The sequence below is a fragment of the Coregonus lavaretus genome (assembly GCF_964263955.1).
Source record: "Coregonus lavaretus genome assembly, chromosome: 26".
NCBI classification, from domain to species: domain Eukaryota; kingdom Metazoa; phylum Chordata; class Actinopteri; order Salmoniformes; family Salmonidae; genus Coregonus; species Coregonus lavaretus.
In genome coordinates this window covers 43,283,242-43,299,861 of record NC_140013.1, presented here as the reverse complement: position 1 = coordinate 43,299,861, position 16,620 = coordinate 43,283,242, and the positions used below count along the sequence as shown (strand labels likewise).

The 16,620-nt window shown below is 45.6% G+C and overlaps 2 long non-coding RNA genes across 5 annotated transcripts; both read right to left on the bottom strand.

The window, feature by feature from the left end:
• Nucleotides 1–249: 249 nt before the first annotated feature.
• Nucleotides 250–8,695, bottom strand: LOC311102264. Of its 4 annotated transcripts, none has more exons than XR_014609988.1 (8): nt 8,565–8,695; nt 7,693–8,472; nt 5,394–5,508; nt 5,104–5,185; nt 4,504–4,925; nt 4,253–4,381; nt 3,630–3,742; nt 250–3,044 (listed from the first exon to the last, which is right to left on the bottom strand). It is a non-coding gene; the product is annotated as an uncharacterized lncRNA (long non-coding RNA). The 4 variants fall into 4 exon arrangements; XR_014609989.1 differs by having other exon boundaries at nt 4,253–4,925; nt 7,693–7,854; nt 8,385–8,472; XR_014609987.1 differs by having other exon boundaries at nt 4,253–4,925.
• Nucleotides 8,696–8,714: 19 nt separating this feature from the next.
• On the bottom strand, nt 8,715–15,184 carry LOC311102265. The gene is made up of 3 exons (XR_014609991.1): nt 14,124–15,184; nt 9,900–11,372; nt 8,715–8,765 (listed from the first exon to the last, which is right to left on the bottom strand). It is a non-coding gene; the product is annotated as an uncharacterized lncRNA (long non-coding RNA).
• Nucleotides 15,185–16,620: the final 1,436 nt, after the last annotated feature.

Below are 16,620 nucleotides of genomic sequence, written 5' to 3'. Positions count from 1 at the left end.
CACCGGTTTGAGTCCAGAACTGCAACGCTGCTGGGTTTTTCACACTCAACAGTTTCACGTGTATCAAGAATGGTCCACCAACCAAAGGACATCCAGCCAACTTGACACAACTGTGGGAAGCATTGGAGTCAACATGGGCCAGTATCCCTGTGGAACGCTTTCGACACGTTGTAGAGTCCATGCCCCGACGAATTGAGGCTGTTCTGAGGGCAAAGGGGAGGGGGGGGGGGGGGGGGGGGGGGTCTGCAACTCAATATTAGGAAGGTGTTCCTAATGTTTGGAGTACTCAGTGTATAGTTTGTCCCTATAGAACTCACACAGACAGACATTCATTCCTCAACCACTTTCGTCTTCTGAATCACTGTCCTCCGATTCACCGTCCTCCGATTCACTCTCCTCCGATTCACCGTCCTCCTTTACATCTGTGCTGACCGAGCCATCACCAGCCAACATCGAAAATGGTTGCTGGAGCTTTAATATGTTCTGCATTTTATTTCGGAGCATCACAGAGGCACCCAGGTGAAAGTGTGTTGGCTCGGCCTCACACTGCCCAAGAGAAGCAAGGGCCTCTTCAACAAGCAAAACAACAGTTGCCAGTGTGTTACTAAAGTCTTCCGAAAGTTTTTTACTGGCCAATGCTTGGTGATGTAGCATACAGTGGAAGATTGCGCACCCCGGGGCTTTTTCCTTACATTTACATTTACATTTTAGTCATTTAGCAGACGCTCTTATCCAGAGCCACTTACAGTTAGTCCTTCAAATCGGCTGTTAAATCCCTTATTTTTGCCCATCAACGCTGCAGCCCCATCAGTGCAGCATGCAACAATATTCTCGTAGGGCAGATTTTTGGACGAGAGATATGAGTCCATAGCTATAAAAAATATATTGGCCTGTTGTTGTTGTGGCTAGATTGGTAGACATAAGAATGTCTTGTTTCAAGTCATCGTCTCCGTCAATATATTGCACATAAACGATGAGCACCGATTCGTCTGTTGTTGTTTCATCCAACTGAATGGCAAAGGGAACGTTCCTAAGCTTCTCGTGCAGCTGGTTTTGACAATTTTACATTTTAGTCATTTAGCAGACGCTCTTATCCAGAGCGACTTACAGTTAGTGAATGCATGTTTTTTTTTTTTTTTTCATACTGGCCCCCTGTGGGAAACGAACCCACATCCCTGCCGGCCAAACCCTCCCCTACCTTGGACGACGCTGGACCAATCGTGCGCCGCCCATGGGTCTCCCGGTCGCAGCCGGCTGCGACAGAGCCTGGACTTCAACCAGGATCTCTAGTGGCACAGCTAGCACTGTGATGCAGTGCCTTAGACCACTGGTCCAGGATCTCTAGTGGCACAGCTAGCACTGTGATGCAGTGCCTTAGACCACTGGTCCAGGATCTCTAGTGGCACAGCTAGCACTGTGATGCAGTGCCTTAGACCACTGGTCCAGGATCTCTAGTGGCACAGCTAGCACTGTGATGCAGTGCCTTAGACCACTGGTCCAGGATCTCTAGTGGCACAGCTAGCACTGTGATGCAGTGCCTTAGACCACTGGTCCAGGATCTCTAGTGGCACAGCTAGCACTGCGATGTAGCGCCTTAGACCACTGCGCCACTCCAGCCATTTTATCAATTCTGTCTTTGACAGTGTTGTCAGAGAGTGGGACGGTTCTCACTTTATCCACCACCTGTGGGCCACACAGCCTCTCTACAGTTTTCAGGCAGGTGGGTTTTATTAGCTGCTCTCCAATATTGTGTGGCATTTTAGCTTTGGCAATTAATAGCGAACACTCAAATGACGTCTCCGTGGCTCTGTGTAAATCTCTGCCTGCTCTTTCAAATGCTTTTCTGATGTCTGTGGATCTTTTTGATGGTGCCAACTGCTTCTTCCTCTCAAAAAAATCCTGACCTTCACCAACAGTCTCGTGGTGTTTTGTTTCCTGGTGTCGTTGCATTTTGCTTGGCTTCATACTGTCATTGGCTAGCTTCTCGCCACAAATGACCCATTCTGGCCGAGTCCTGTCCTGTCCTTCAATAAAACCGAAGTTGAGATATAGCCTTACTTTCTGTTTTGATGATTAGTCATCAGCACTTTTACGTTTCTTAGATTTTGTTTTATTCATAAACTAGTGATGCTCTGACTGCAGGAACAACGAGCTGCTAGCTGAAACTGATTGAGCGCGGGGTCATTGACGTGCACTACTTTTTTCCGGGGAATTACCGCTTTTACATTTCTCTGTCATTATTAGCATTTTTTAGATTGGCCTTGGCATTGCAAGCAAATTATCTTTAATAACATTTAAAAAAATGGATTCATTTTATAATTAAATTATAGTGGAACATTTGATGCATGTTTGACCTCAAAGCAAATGAGATCACGCGCCACCCCCCCGTGAACAGTTTGGGCGGAGCAGACTGTCCCCCAAGCCCGGAGCAGACTGTCCCCCAAGCCCGGAGCAGACTGTCCCCCAAGCCCGGAGCAGACTGTCCCCCAAGCCCGGAGCAGACTGTCCCCCAAGCCCGGAGCAGACTGTCCCCCAAGCTGTCGGACACCTGGGACCAGACTGGATGGTCTTGCTGGAGAACATCCACATACTCCAGTCTTTGGCGGGAATTGAGGTGACTTGTTCCTTCCATTGTAGGCGTTGATCTGCTGTTTTATTCTCTCCGATGTCCGCTTGATTTTTATGGAGAGACGCACAGCAACGGTTTGTCCATCTGAACCACAATTTTAAGAAAATCTTGAAAGTTTTATAGAAAATCTTTCATATAGTTCAAAGCACCTGGGTGAATGAGACTTAGATAAAAACAGCAGTGATATGCCAGGGTGTGATGCAGGTTTTCAACAACACTGAATTGGCTGCAGTACCTGAATACTTTCTGACCAGGCCACAATAGAAAGAGTGCTCCAGGACAAGCCTATGGATTGTGGCCAGCAGACCGTTTTGTCTTCTTAGTCTGCAGACTTTCCAAAATTGCTGCACAGTGTTGAAGAGGCCAGCGTACAATCCGGTTTCTCTTCTCCGTGGCCTTCAACCTTTTCTCCAGGCTGAAACGTGAACATTTATGTTAAAAGGTTTTAAACCTATATTGACCAGCCCCAATACAAGGGGACAAATATGATGGAGACAACATCCTAAAGAAGCTATTTACTTTTCAAGCTGACTAGTCAACTGAGCGTTCCTACCATCGGTGATTAACGGGGACATCATGACAGACCTAGAAAATATTATCCAAATATATAAGCGAAAATATAACAGTATGAAAGCATCTCAACTTAAAACTAACCAGTTTACGAAGGCAAAACCCATTTGGGTGTAGATTTGAGTGTAGAGTGGATTATGCAGCGTGAAATGTTTGGCACACAGGTCAGAAGACTTCATGTAGAATAGATTAAGCAGGGGAGGGGGATATGTTTCTGGGATATGTAGTGAAAAAGGGGCAGGCGGCAGCAGGAGTTGGTGACAAGAGTATAAAGTAACAGGGAGTAGCTATGGAGATCCAGGAGATTGTGGGACCAGGACACAGCAGGGTATGGGAACGTGGCAGTCATGACTGGTAGGGCTAAGGCAGACAGAAAGGGGCGTTTAGAGATGGGATTAAACCTTAGGTCAGAGATGTAGCAACTACTTACGCGACTCGATGTCGCTCTGCGAGAGTTTCCACGTATCTCTCTCCTGCCAGGTAAGGAACAACGTCCTCCTTTATCTGACGGGGTCCAAACTTCCACGTCCGACTGTGTGCTGCCTACAACATATTCAAGGGCCTAATTAAATATATTGCACAACAAAATCAACCACACTGGCAGTTGTGCTGAGTTCTACACGTGCAATGCTCACAAGTTAGTGAAAAATATCTTATTAGGAATTTTACTAAAATATCAAATTGTCAGCGAAACCACAGCGAGGAATTCATCATCAAATCAATCAAGTGTATTTTATAAAGCCCTTTTTACATGAGCAGTTGTAAAACAGCATCACAAAGTGCTTTACAGATACCCTGCCTGAAACCCCAAAGAGCAATGCAGAGGCAGGAGCACAATACACGTGTGCATGCTTGTCAGACTGATGGATAATCACAACAGGATAGAGCACACACAACAACACATTCCAATATTCATAGATGACCAGCAGGGTCAGGTAAAGACCATAATAGCTATAGAGGCTGCAAAACATTTCAAGACTCTAGGGTCAGATGGCTTTCAGGTTTAAGGAAGTCAAGGTTTATGGGTGGGGTGTGTTGTGGGGGGGCTCGTACCTTTCTGTTCACCTTCCCACCCATGGGCCAGACTACACTCAAATCATAGGACTGACAGAAGAGGAAAGTCTTCGGTCTAGACTGAGTCGGATTCTCTCACATCGGCAGACCCTTCCATAAAGAGGAGCTCTGTAGGAGAAAGCCTCGACTCCAGTTACTGAAGCCCCTGCTTCCAATTCATCTGATTGAATGAGTAGAAAAGGATAATTACATATTAACAAAAATTATGAGCAAAACACATGGAATCTAACCTGGAATGCTGTTTAGCAGCACCATCAACTCCTCCTTTGCCTCGGCTTCCTCCTTCAGGACCTTCTGCCGACGGAGTTGTATTGCTGGTGCTACAGCATATGAAGGTGAACATACATTTCATAGATTGTTTAAAAATACATCAGCGTTTTTTTGTTGTTGTTGCAAAATGGTATCAACACAATCCTGAACAACGGGTCGTCTCAATACTTAACTGATTTCCAGTTCTACCTTTACACCTTCTCCCTGACCCCTGACCCTGGCTGCGTAGCAGAGGAGGGCATCAGTGAGGGCGTCAACACCGTGAGGTGATGTCACCTCTTTTGTGATCTTCCCAAATTTTCCAAGGTAGGACCAGAACCTCTCCGTCTGTTCTCTGTCAGCAAGCCCCACTACCATACACATACCTGCTACCGTCAGTGACCTGAAATGTAAAGTACAATCAGAAACCATAATGAGCATTACAATGGGTGATGGTGATTAATTAAGGGACTAGGACAAATTACAACTAGACGTTTCTTAATATTGTTAGGGCAACTGTGCAACTACAAAGAATTGGTGTTTAACAGAATAAATGATAAAGAAAAAAATGCATTAATTACCTGACAGTCGGTATGATGAGCAGAGGCATGAAAGGCTGGCGCTGCAAATGTGGTGTCAGATCAGGACTGTTTTTCTAAATGTCTAAATCATTTAGGAGCAGTTATTATGTGCATTTTTGTGTAAAATATGACTTATGATTACAAAGCAGGTATGGAGCAAATAGTTTCAAGCCATTCATAAAACTGTATCAAGCGATTCATCAATCTCTTCCTACAGGATGGTGGTTAAATATTAAATACATTATCTAATGTATTATAACGGCTAACATAGATTGATCTATCAATTTTACCTGTAAATGAGGCTTCAGCTGGCATACAATGTCATAGTGAAGAAACATTGTGATGTTTGGTGCCTGCATTGGGTTTGGATCGCAGCGCAACCCCGGCATGAAATCCCGGGAACCCCTGTAAAATGAAGTGAAAAAAGTAACATTCTCTAAGCACTAGGCCCCGTGTAGCTCAGTTGGTAGAGCGTTTGCAACGCCAGGGTTGTGGGTTCGATTCCCACGGGGGGGCCAGTATGAAAAAGAATGTATGCACTCACTAACTGTAAGTCGCTCTGGATAAGAGCGTCTGCTAAATGACTAAAAAGTAATGTTTCATCCAATCTGTTCAACTTCAAAAAAATAAAATAATAGACAGAATAGTCCAATGGTAGAGTCACCAAGGATAAATGGCTTCTCCTGATTTCAATCAAACCTTTAAACTTCTCCAACATTAGTCCAGCTGTTGGTTATACGCACAAACACACGTCACACAGACGAGGGCTAGTGAAAATACATCCCATTCTTCAAAATCCAGTATACAGTTGAAGTCGGAAGTTTACATACACCTGTACCTTAGATTTACATACACCTTAGCCAAATACATTTATGGGGCGGCAGGTAGCTTAGTGGTTAAGAGCGTTGTGCCAGTAACCGAAAGGTCGCTGGTTCTAATCCCCAAGCCGACTAGGTGAAAAATCTGTCGATGTGCCCTTGAGCAAGGCACTTAACCCTAATTGCTCCTGTAAGTCGCTCTGGATAAGAGCGTCTGCTAAATGACTAAAATGTAATGTAAATGATTTAAACTCAGTTTTTCACAATTCCTGACATTTAATCCTAGTAGAAATTAGTTAGGATCACCACTTTAGTTTAAGAATGTGAAATGTCGGAATAATAGTAGAGAGAATGATTTATTTCAGCTTTTATTTATTTCATCACATTCCCAGTGGGTCAGAAGTTTACATACACTCAATTAGTATTTGGTAGCATTGCCAAATGGGCCAGAATTGCCAATAAATTGGGTGAATTCTGGCCCATTCCTCCTGACAGAGCTGGTGTAACTGAGTCAGGTTTGTAGGCCTCCTTGCTCGCACACGCTTTTTCAGTTCTGCCCACAAATGTTCTATAGGATTGAGGTCAGGGCTTTGTGATGGCCACTCCAATACCTTGACTTTGTTGTCCTTAAGCCATTTTGCCACAACTTTGGAAGTATGCTTGGGGTCATTGTCCATTTTGAAGACCCATTTGCGACTAAGCTTTAACTTCCTGACTGATGTCTTGAGATGTTGAATTTTCCTTCCTCATGATGCCATCTATTTTGTGAAGTGCACCAGTCCCTCCTGCAGCAAAGCACCCCCACAGCATGATGCTGCCACCCCCGTGCTTCACGGTTGGGATGGTGTTCTTCGGCTTGCAAGCGTCCCCCTTTTTCCTCCAAACATAACGATGGTCATTATGGCCAAACAGTTCTATTTTTGTTTCATCAGACCAGAGGACATTTCTCCAAAAAGTACGATCTTTGTCCCCATGTGCAGTTGCAAACCGTAGTCTGGCTTTTTTATGGCGGTTTTGGAGCAGTGGCTCCTTCCTTGCTGAGCGGCCTTTCAGGTTATGTCGATGTAGGACTTGTTTTACTGTGGATATAGATACTTTTGTACCTGTTTCCTCCAGCATCTTCACAAGGTGAAGGTGCTGTTGTTCTGGGATTGATTTGCACTTTTCGCACCAAAGTATGTTCATCTCTAGGAGACAGAACGCATCTCCTTCCTGAGTGGTATGACGGCTGCGTGGTCCCATGGTGTTTATACTTGCATACTATTGTTTGTACAGATGAACGTGGTACCGTTTGGAAATTGCTCCCAAGGATGAGCCAGACTTGTGGAGATCTACAACTTTTTTTCTGAGGTCTTGGCTGATTTCTTTTGATTTTCCCATGATGTCAAGCAAAGAGGCACTGAGTTTGAAGGTAGGCCTTGAAATACATCCAGAGGTACACCTCCAATTGACTGAAATGATATCATTTAGCCTATCAGAAGCTTCTAAAGCCATGACATCATTTTCTGGAATTTCCCAAGCTGTTTAAAGGCACAGTCAACTTAGTGTATGTAAACTTCTGACCCACTGGAATTGTGATACAGTGAATTATAAGTGAAATAATCTGTCTGTGAACAATTGTTGGAAAAATTACTTGTGTCATGCACAAAGTAGATGTCCTAACCGACTTGCCAAAACTATAGTTTGTTAACAAGAAATGTGTGGAGTGGTTGAAAAACGAGTTTTAATGACTCCAACCTAAGTGTAGGTAAACTTTCGACTTCAACTGTACCTCAGTTGGTGTGTCTGATGCTCCTCCTACAAAGCAGTCCATTTTGTCTTGATCACAAAAGAACCGCCCAGCATGTTTGGGACCCTCAATGCTGGTCCCAGACTATCTTTTTCTGGGAAGCCCAAATAGGGCATCAGCTGCAATAATTTGATGACCATTTTCCTTTAAAATAATATTGCAAATAATTAATAATTAATTATACAAAATTATTAGGGATACAGGGAATGGACATTTGCAAGGGTATTTCTTAAACCCTTGTGCTCCTTGGGAAACATAGGTCATTTATGCTGTACTTTCTTCGTGAATGTATCTGTAAATCGGTAGTATCCACTAAGCAGATGATTGGTCCTAGCTTTACCAGAGCCCCGTTATGTTGTGGATCCAAGCAGGCTTCCGTAGCGGCTTGGGTGGGAAAGCCACCCACAAAACTTTGCCCTGTCTGGCAACCCCATACTTTACCTGTTTCCGCCTCCCACGACTTGGACGAAGGGTTGGGTTTTTGAGAGGCTTGCAATGGTATTGCCGCATAACATTACTACTGTTTGGCAAGGCAATGATAGAATATATATAAGAAAGACAACTGCGGTTGGAAATATTTCCCCTTATAAATTATGAACAACACTGAATGCAAATAAGAATCCTAGCTTACTGAGACGTTATAGTTTGTTCCTTAATTGTTATTATTGACTTACCTGTGGACAGAGGTGAACTTGCTGACAGTCTCTCGTTCAAACTGCCAGTGTTTGAACACCTCAAATGACTCATTTAGAGCTCAACTGTCTGGAAGATAGAACAACAACAACAAATAATCCTCATAGTAAAAAAACACTTACATGTATGGTTTGATTTCTAATTTAAAATACAATAACTACCTTTTTAGCATGCATTGAATTTATGGAAAGGTAATTCCCCTCAAAGACACCCCACACTCCAGCTGCGGGGCTGCAAACTGGCGCAGGAGGTCCACTGAAATTGCTGTTTGCGGCAGATGGGGGGGGGGGGGGGGGGGGGGGGTGGCAGGCCAGAGTCTTTGGCATATTAGGGTGACAGGTTCCAGACGTCATGAGGTCTTCCTAAACTGAGGACATTCCGTTTCTTAGATTGCATTGCTAAACATTACATCCGATGTTGGTGTCTCTTGTGAACTTTCGAAATGACACCATATTTTCATCATAACAACAGAGTGAACAGGGTTGTGGTAAACTAGATTAAATGAAAATCAAAGTCAAAGTTGTCATTTGCGCAGGAATACAGCGTAGTGTGCACAATACAATGAAATAAGTAGATAACTACAGTATATTAAGTACACTACAGTAGTTGCCATAGCAGCAAAGAGTCAGTTCAGTTTTCATCAACAGTCTTATGTCTTGGAGGGAGAAACTGTCTCTGAGCATTGGTGCTGCTACACTTGACGCTCTGATGCAGTTCGCAAGATGGTAAAAGAGCCAGATGTCTTAGTTTCCAACTTTGATATAAGGCCTACCTCTAACGTCAACAACTGTCAGAAGACGGTTGTACTGGCTGTGACAGTCATGGTCATCTTGTCTCCTACACTCCCATCGTAGGCCCACCGGGACACGTGGGATGAACTGCCCTGACTAAGACGAGACAGACAGACGGACGCAAAGTTGTTGTAGAACAGACTACAGTAGCTGCAGATGTGACACTACATTATCAGGGGGATATTTCATTGCACAAGTTGTTAGAAAACTCAAAATCAACTGTGCTTGGCATGACAGATTTAGCCACGTTTACCTTACCGCTGCAGGGAACTATAACTTTTATAGAACCTGAACTGAATGTACATTATAAACATTTTTAACTGGGAAGCAATTTTTTTTAGCCAGAAGTTGACAGGTTTGTTGACATAACATTTTTACATTTGACATTTTAGTCATTTAGCAGACGCTCTTATCCAGAGCGACTTACAGTTAGTAGGTGCATACATTATATATATTTTTTCATACTGGCCCCTCGTGGGAATCGAACCCACAACCCTGGCGTTGCAAACGCCATGCTCTACCAACTGAGCTACATCCCTGCCGGCCATTCCCTCCCCTACCCTGGACGACGCTGGGCCAATTGTGTGCCGCCCCATGGGTCTCCCGGTCGGTCGCGGCTGGCTACGACAGAGCCTGGATTCGAACCAGGATCTCTAGTGGCACAGCTAGCACTGCGCCTCTCTGACATAAGACAAAATACATTACCTTCCATAACTCCAACTGGTGGACAATGTTGGGAGTGCTGTGTGTTCTCACAGCACAGGTGGCACAGAAATATTGATCTGAGCCACAATCCCCACAGCGCCATAGCTCAGCCTCCTCCAAAACTCTACACACACTGCAGATGGCGTTGGGTGGAGGACATTCCAGCTCCACTGCAGGCGTGTGGAGTAGCTCCATCAACCCCTTCCAGGCCTCAACATCCGCTGCCTTCCGTTTTTTGATGCTGGTGGAGGAGGTGCATCACTGCAGCTGGGCACAACTTCTGCTGCAGAGGAAACCGGCTCTGTTCTCCCAGTACTCCCTACAGAGTAGTGACAATTGTTACTGAGTGGACTATCCTGGTTAAATTAAGTTCAACGGAACTGAACAGAGATACTTTCTCACCGATCCAAATTGATGGCAGGGGTGTACATGCTATCATGCATCTGTAAACCAGCCTGCCTCTAGTCAGGTCTCTGTAAACCAGCCTGCCTCTAGTCAGGTCTCTGTAAACCAGCGTGCCTCTAGTCAGGTCTCTGTAAACCAGCCTGCCTCTAGTCAGGTCTCTGTAAACCAGCCTGCCTCTAGTCAGGTCTCTGTAGACCAGCCTGCCTCTAGTCAGGTCTCTGTAGACCAGCCTGCCTCTAGTCATGCCTCTGTAAATCAGCCTGCCTCTAGACAGGTCTCTGTAAACCAGCCTGCCTCTAGTCAGGTCTCTGTAAACCAGCCTGCCTCTAGTCAGGTCTCTGTAAACCAGCCTGCCTCTAGTCATGCCTCTGTAAACCAGCGTGCCTCTAGTCAGGTCTCTGTAGACCAGCCTGCCTCTAGTCAGGTCTCTGTAGACCAGCCTGCCTCTAGTCATGCCTCTGTAAACCAGCCTGCCTCTAGACAGGTCTCTGTAAACCAGCCTGCCTCTAGTCAGGTCTCTGTAAACCAGGCTGTCTCTAGTCAGGTCTCTGTAGACCAGCCTACCTCTAGTCAGGTCTCTGTAAACCAGCCTGCCTCTAGTCAGGTCTCTGTAAACCAGCCTGCCTCTAGTCAGGTCTCTGTAAACCAGCCTGCCTCTAGCAGGTCTCTGTAAACCAGCCTGCCTCTAGTTAGGTCTCTGTAAACCAGCCTGCCTCTAGTTATGCATCTGTAAACCAGCGTGCCTCTAGTCAGGTCTCTGTAGACCAGCCTGCCTCTAGTCAGGGCTCTGTAGACCAGCCTGCCTCTAGTCATGCCTCTGTAAACCAGCCTGCCTCTAGTCAGGTCTCTGTAAACCAGCCTGCCTCTAGTCAGGTCTCTGTAGACCAGCCTGCCTCTAGTCAGGTCTCTGTAGACCAGCCTGCCTCTAGTCAGGTCTCTGTAGACCAGCCTGCCTCTAGTCAGGTCTCTGTAAACCAGCCTGCCTCTAGTCAGGTCTCTGTAAACCAGCCTGCCTCTAGTCAGGTCTCTGTAAACCAGCGTGGCTCTTTTTCTTCTAAAAGATGGCACCTGTAAAGAAAAACAAGACAATGACAACTAAGTTTGATTTATTTTAAATGAAGATATAATATGAATTTCATTTAAATGATCTGATACATAGGACACGTAATTATTTACTGTATCATAATGCATGACTAGTGGAGTTACCTTGCTTTGACTAAATTATTTTCTTATAGGGAATCTAAAGACAGTAATGGGCAGGAAGTTTCGCATGGACAAAAACTAAAGCAGGAAGCACCAGTGACTCGGTTAATAAAAAAGTGGTCAGATGACAAAGATGCTACGCTACAGGACTGTTTTGCTAGCACAGACTGGAACATGTTCCGGGATTCTTCAGACAGCATTGAGGAGTACACCACATCAGTCACTGGCTTCATCAATAAGTGCATCGATGATGTCGTCCCCACAGTGACCGTACGTACATACCCCAACCAGAAGCCATGGATTACAGGAAACATCCGCACTGAGCTAAAGGGTAGAGCTGCCGCTTTCAAGGAACGGGACTCTAACCCGGACGCTTATAAGAAATCCCGCTATGACCTCCGACGAACCATCAAACAGGCAAAGAGTCAATACAGGACTAAGATTGAATCGTACTACACTGGCTCTGACGCTCGTCGGATGTGGCAGGGCTTGAAAACTATTACAGACTACAAAGGGAAGCACAGCCGCGAGCTGCCCAGTGACACAAGCCTACCAGACGAGCTAAACCACTTCTATGCTCGCTTCGAGGCAAGCAACACTGAAGCATGTATGAGAGCACCAGCTGTTCCGGATGACTATGTGATCACGCTCTCCGTAGCCGATGTGAGTAAGACTTTTAAGCAGGTCAACATTCACAAGGCCGCAGGGCCAGACGGATTACCAGGACGTGTACTCTGAGCATGTGCTTACCAACTGGCAAGTGTCTTCACTGACATTTTCAACATGTCCCTGACTGAGTCTGTAATACCAACATGTTTCAAGCAGACCACCATAGTCCCCGTGCCCAAGGACTCTAAGATAACCTGCCTAAATGACTACCGACCCGTAGCACTGACGTCTGTAGCCATGAAGTGCTTTGAAAGGCTGGTCATGGCTCACATCAACAGCATTATCCCAGAAACCCTAGACCCACTCCAATTTGCATACCGCCCCAACAGATCCACAGATGATGCAATCTCTATTGCACTCCACACTGCCCTTTCCCACCTGGACAAGAGGAACACCTACGTGAGAATGCTATTCATTGACTACAGCTCAGCATTCAACACCATAGTGCCCTCTAAGCTCATCACAAAGCTAAGGATCCTGGGACTAAACACCTCCCTCTGCAACTGGATCCTGGACTTCCTGACGGGCCGCCCCCAGGTGGTAAGGGTAGGTAACAACACATCTGCCACACTGATCCTCAACACGGGGGCCCCTCAGGGGTGCGTGCTCAGTCCCCTCCTGTACTCTCTGTTCACCCATGACTGCATGGCCAGGCACGACTCCAACACCATCATTAAGTTTGCCGACAACACAACAGTGGTAGGCCTGATCACCGACAACGATGAGACAGCCTATAGGGAGGAGGTCAGAGATCTGGCCGTGTGGTGCCAGGACAACAACCTCTCCCTCAACGTGACCAAGACAAAGGAGATGATTGTGGAGTACAGGAAAAAAAAGAGGACTGAGCACGCCCCCATTCTCATCGACGGGGCTGTAGTGGAACAGGTTGAGAGCTTCAAGTTCCTTGGTGTCCACATCACCAACGAACTATCATGGTCCAAACACACCAAGACAGTCGTGAAGAGGGCACGACAAAGCCTATTCCCCCTCAGGAGACTGAAAAGATTTGGCATGGGTCCTCAGATCCTCAAAAAATTCTACAGCTGCACCATCGAGAGCATCCTGACTGGTTGCATCACCGCCTGGTATGGCAACTGCTTGGCCTCGGACCGCAAGGCACTACAGAGGGTAGTACGTACGGCCCAGTACATCACTGGGGCCAAGCTTCCTGCCATCCAGGACCTCTATACCAGGCGGTGTCAGAGGAAGGCCCTCAAAATTGTCAAAGACTCCAGCCACCCTAGTCATAGACTGTTCTCTCTGCTACCGCACGGCAAGCGGTACCGGAGTGCCAAGTCTAGGTCCAAAAGACTTCTCAACAGCTTCTACCCCTAAGCCATAAGACTCCTGAACAGCTAATCATGGCTACCCGGACTATTTGCACTGCCCCCCCACCCCATCCTTTTTACGCTGCTGCTACTCTGTTAATTATTTATGCATAGTCACTTTAACTCTACCCACATGTACATATTACCTCAACTACCTCAACTAGCCTGTGCCCCCGCACATTGACTCTGCAACGGTACCCCCCTGTATATATCGCCTCCCTACTGTCACTTTATTTTACTTATGCTCTTTTTTTTCTCAACACTTTTTTTGTTGTTGTTTTATTTTTATTTTTACTTTTTTTGTTTAAAATAAATGCACTGTTGGTTAAGGGCTGTAAGTAAGCATTTCACTGTAATGTCTGCACCTGTTGTATTCGGCGCATGTGACCAATAACATTTGATTTGATTTGATTTGATTTGAAAGTAGTCTGAAATGACAGATGACGACACATCTTTGGGCTTCAACAAGCATGGGACCGGACTATTTTGGGCATCTTGGCTAATTTAAAAAATTTTTTTTTTTAAATTTAGTCATTTAGCAGACGCTCTTATCCAGAGCGACTTACAGCTAATGGATGATTATTGTTGGAATTGTTCTAACGTACAATCTAATACTTGCCTAGTCCAGTGGTTCTCAACCTGTTTTGGTCATTGTAGGCCCAATCACATCTTGCTCTGCCTATAGTGCCTCCAAAGTTCCTCATCATATGCATTTTAAATGTAGGCATATCATATGAAATGAGTCTTTCTAAGTACCCACTTTGGATATTGGTTCCTGGTTATATGAATGGTGTAAGCATTGGCTAGAGAGAGTTTAAATCCATGCGAGAAAGTGTACTATTGCACACCTTGGGAATAATATTGATATTTAAGACAGTGACAGGACACTCAGCCTAGCACCGAAAACAGGAAATGACACCATGCCACAGTTCCCGGGAAATTTAAGTCGAAAAGACCGCTAATGCAAGATTGCAAATCCTTTTAAATGGATTATATATTCACATCGAATTGCACTCAAGACATGTTCTTCCCTACAATGGGTCATATTAGCGGGGTAAAAACACTTTTTTTAAATGAAGTACCTTTGACGAAGGGAAATGACGTCAGAAGATCTTCTAGTTTCTGTTACAGCATAATAAAAATGATCATTACCGCCACCAACGTATACGGGGTGTAATAACAGCGGTGGTTGATGCTTTTTGCCTACTCGGAAATTACGATATAAAACGTTGATTTGAACCTTCTGACCAACTAGTGGGTCAGGCGGCGCCCCACTGTCTGATTCATATCGCGTGATTTTCTGATGATTGTTCTCGATTATATTGACTGATTGGTTCTGTATCGGGTGACAATTCGATTATAATAAACTGCGGGGCACCGGTCCATGACCAGCGACGTGACCGGGCAAAAGCGGTGAGGGAGGAGCGTCCATCTCAAATCGAACTCTGCGCCGCTCGGTTATGTTGTCAACAAGACAGCAACACAGATAGAACAATGACACAGATATTTCAATGCTTGTATAAATGTAAAGCATCCGCTTGGCATTTCCACTCGCTATCAAATATGGTAGTGAGAGGAAGCCCAGTGGCCGGCAGTTCTGCACATTTTCTCATCGATGAAACAGTTGATCTCAATACAGTTTTCTGTTCCCAAAACTTGAATCTGTTACGAACAGAGTGGATGAAGTTTAGTAGACTTTACCCTTTGCCAAAGTTTCAAAAAAGTTTGTTGTTTAGGAGTGCAAAGTCGAATTGAGTTATTGCACACGCGCACTTCACAGACTAGGCATTCCCTAACGGAAATATGCAAATGAATACTACAACGGCCCCGGACGATGCTGGGCCAATTGTGCGCCGCCCTATGGGACTCCCAATCACGGCCGGATGTGATGCAGCCTGGAATCGAACCAGGGGGGTCTGTAGTGACGCCTCAAGCACTGAGATGCAGTGCCTTAGACCGCTGAGATGCAGTGCCTTAGACCGCTGTGCCGAATGCACTATATATATACACACTACATTACCAAAAGTATGTGGACACCTGCTCGTCGAACATCTCATTCCAAAATCATGGGCATTAATATGGAGTTGGTCCCCCCCTTTGCTGCTATAACAGCCTCCACTCTTCTGGGAAGGCTTTCCACTAGATGTTGGAACATTGCTGCGAGGACTTGCTTCCATTCAGCCACAAGAGCATTAGTGAGGTCGGGCAATGATGTTGGGAGATTAGGCCAGGCTCGCAGTCGGCGTTCCAATTCATCCCAAAGGTATTCGATGATGGAGTTGAGGTCAGGGCTCTGTGCGGGCCAGTCAAGTTCTTCCACACCTATCTCGATAAACCATTTCTGTATGGACCTCACTTTGTGCACAGGGATGTTGTCATGCAGAAACAGGAAAGGACCTTCCCCAAACTGTTGCCACAACGTTGGAAGCACAGAATTATCTAGAATGTCATTGTATGCTGTAGCATTAAAATTTCCCTTCACTGGAACTAAGGGGCCATGAAAAACAGTCCTAGACCATTATTCTTTCTCCACCAAACTTTACAGTTGGCACTATGCATTCGGACAGGTAGCGTTCTCCTGGCATCCGCCAAACCGGCGAGCTTCACAGCACTCCAGCCAACGCTTGGCATTGCGCATGGTGATCTTAGGCTTGTGTGCTGCTGCTCTGCCATGGAAACCCATTTCTTTAAGCTCCCAACGAACAGTTCTTGTACTGACGTTGCTTCCAGAGGCAGTTTGGAACTCAGTAGTAGTGTTGCAACCGAGGACAGACGATTTTTACGCGCTACGCGCTTCAGCAGTCCCATTCTGTGAGCTTGTGCGGCCTATCACTTCTCGGCTGAGCCGTTTCCACTTCACAATAGCAGCACTTACAGTTGACCGGCTCTAGCAGGGCAGAAATTTTACGAACTGAGTTGTTGTAAAGGTGGCATCCTATGATGGTGCCACATTGAAAGTCACTGGGCTCTTCAGTACGGGCCATTCTCCTGCCAATGTTTGTCTATGGAGATTGTGCTCGATTTTATACACCTGTCAGCAGCGGGTGTGGCTGAAATAGCTGAATCCACTAATTTGAAGGGGTGTGCACATACTGCTATATATATAGTTTATCAGT